At 38.0% G+C, this 2,500-nt stretch overlaps 1 protein-coding gene across 2 annotated transcripts in view; it reads left to right on the top strand.

The window, feature by feature from the left end:
* The window catches only part of LOC113812009 (connectin), a 1,153,447-nt gene that overhangs the window by 512 nt on the left and 1,150,435 nt on the right, over positions 1–2,500 (top strand). The gene's annotated exons all lie outside the window — the stretch shown is intronic.

The following is a 2,500-nucleotide window of genomic DNA, read 5'->3' as shown; positions in this document are numbered from 1 at the left end:
TTCCCATCATCACCAATCTATGCGAAACGTTATTCAGAAAAAAATAAAACGTGGAATGAGATTGAGATAAAACTTTTTTTAATACAGCCAAATGAACGAGAATTAAAATAAACACAGAAAAATTAAGGTAAATATAAAAAAAAATCATAAGCACACACCGATCATCTCAGAATCGCATTCCTTCGCCTCGAGTCATGCAAGAGACATGAACAAAAAAACAAGCACAAAGCAAAGACGCCAGCGTGCATGACCCGAGACGTGACCTCAGCATCAAAATCTCAAAGCAAGCGAGACATTCTTATTATTTCTTTTCCTTCACAGTTCTTTCCTCATTCGAAAATATGATCGAGGGAGAACAAGGAAGGATAGAGAGAAAAAGAGATGTAGAGAGGAAGAGTTAAGTAGATAAATAAACAGATAGAGAGAGAGAGAGACAGAGAGATAAAAATATAGATAATAGATAAATAGATAGATAAAGAGAGAGAGACAAATGAAAAAAATAGATAATAGATAAATAGATAGCTATAGAGAGAGAAATAAAAAAATAGATATTAGATAGATAGATAGATAAACAGAGAGAGAGAGAGAGAGAAAGAAAGAAAGAGAGAGAGAGTACATTTAGTGGCGGCGGGCGCGGACTTCAACGCACGCCGGCCTAAGCACGGGCATAGAGGCGCGCGCGAGAGAGACAGAGAAGGAGCCCCCGCACGAGACTGGCACCCCGCCACTACGAGCGACCGAAAAGTAATATAACAATGGATGTTATTGTCTCGTAAAGTGAAGCAAATGGAAAAGTTTGAGGCACTCTGATTTGGATTTTTTTTTTTTTTTTTTTTTTTTGGGGGGGATGGATTAGTTTGTTTATTCGTTCGTGTGTTTGGCAGAGCTGCAACGATTCTCGTGCAAAGAAACTTTTTTTTGTTGTTGTTGTGGTGATTGATGTTGCCGGATGACGGGTTAGGTAATTTGATTGCATCGGTGGATGAGCGAATGTTCCAAAATGGCTTTGATTTATTTCGTATTTTGACAACGAATAAACAAATCAGAGGAAATACAACAAAAGTAATAATAATGATGATGATAATGATAATAATAATAACAATAATAACAACAATAACAATAATAATGATGATAATGATAATAATAATAATAATAATAATAATAATAATAATAAAAATATTGATAATAATAAAATGAAATAAAAAACCGCTTGTTGGGAGTACGCAAAACGTATTCGTACGTTACGTATATTTCGAAGGCAACAATTTATAGTGCGAACCGTAGCCCGCTTTGCAACATTTGTCAAAGATGCTTCTGCCGTGAGTAAGAGATACGCACGTTTGAGGAGCTGAGCGAGGAGGAGGCTGTAACTTTTAGGGTTTGTGTGTTATATTTGGATGCCGTAGCTTCTTTTCAGCCATTCTCTCGCTCCGACTCTGCTCCGTGTCTCTCTCTCTCTGCCTGTCTGTCTGTCTGTCTTTCTCGTTCTCTCGCTCTCTTTCTTTCTCGCTCTCTCTCTCTCTCTCTCTCTCTCTCTCTCTCTCTCTCTCTCTCTCTCTCTCTCTCTCTCTCTCTCTCTCTCTCTCTCTCTCTCTCTCTCTTTCACTCTATATGAAATATATATATATATATATATATATATATATATATATATATATATATATATATATACATATATATATATGTAATTAAAAATTTATACACACACATATATAATATATAATAATTCGTACACACCCATGTGTATCTGTCTGTCTATCAGTAGGTTCTGTCTATATCTGTCTATCTGTCAATAGGCCTATATACATTTACATGCGTGTGTGGATGTGTATATACTTTCTTTACTTTCTCACTCTTCCTGTGCTTTATTCTCCTCCCTATTCTGTCTTTCCTTTTCACCCTTTAGCTGTGTTTCATTTTTCTTTCTCTTACTATGAATGGGAAGCCACAATAATTCACACACAGAATTTTATTACTGTCCGCGTGATCCAGGCGAGTCAGGATAAGATTTTAGGTTGTTGGAAAAATAGGGAAAAGTAGAATGATGTTTATATGTTGTGGGGTGGATGGGAGGATACCTGTTCTCCCTTAGTTTTACGAGTCTTGAACGAGTTTGCACCTCCCCCGTCTCTCCTCTTCGTCTCTGTCTGTCTGTCTGTCTGTCTGTCTGTCTCTGTCTCTCTCCCTCTCCCTCTCTCTTTTCTTTTTCCTACGTCTCTCCCTTCCTCTCTTTCTCTAACTCTTCCTCCCTTTCTCTCTCTATCTCTTACTCTCCTTCCCTTCCTTTCTCTCTCTTTCTCTACCTCTGCTTCCCTCCATTTCTCTCTTTCTCTAACTCTTCCTCCCTCCCTTTCTCTCTCTATCTCTTACTCTCCTTCCCTTCCTTTCTCTCTCTTTCTCTACCTCTCCCTATCTCCATTTCTCTCTTTCTCTAACTCTTCCTCCCTCCCTTTCTCTCTCTATCTCTTACTCTCCTTTCCTCTCTCTTTCTCTACCTCTC

Source organism: Penaeus vannamei, chromosome 22 (genome assembly GCF_042767895.1).
Source record: "Penaeus vannamei isolate JL-2024 chromosome 22, ASM4276789v1, whole genome shotgun sequence".
Classification (NCBI taxonomy): Eukaryota; Metazoa; Arthropoda; class Malacostraca; order Decapoda; family Penaeidae; genus Penaeus; species Penaeus vannamei.
The sequence above is the reverse complement of the archived record's forward strand: the minus strand, read 5'-3'. Positions and strand labels throughout refer to the sequence as shown.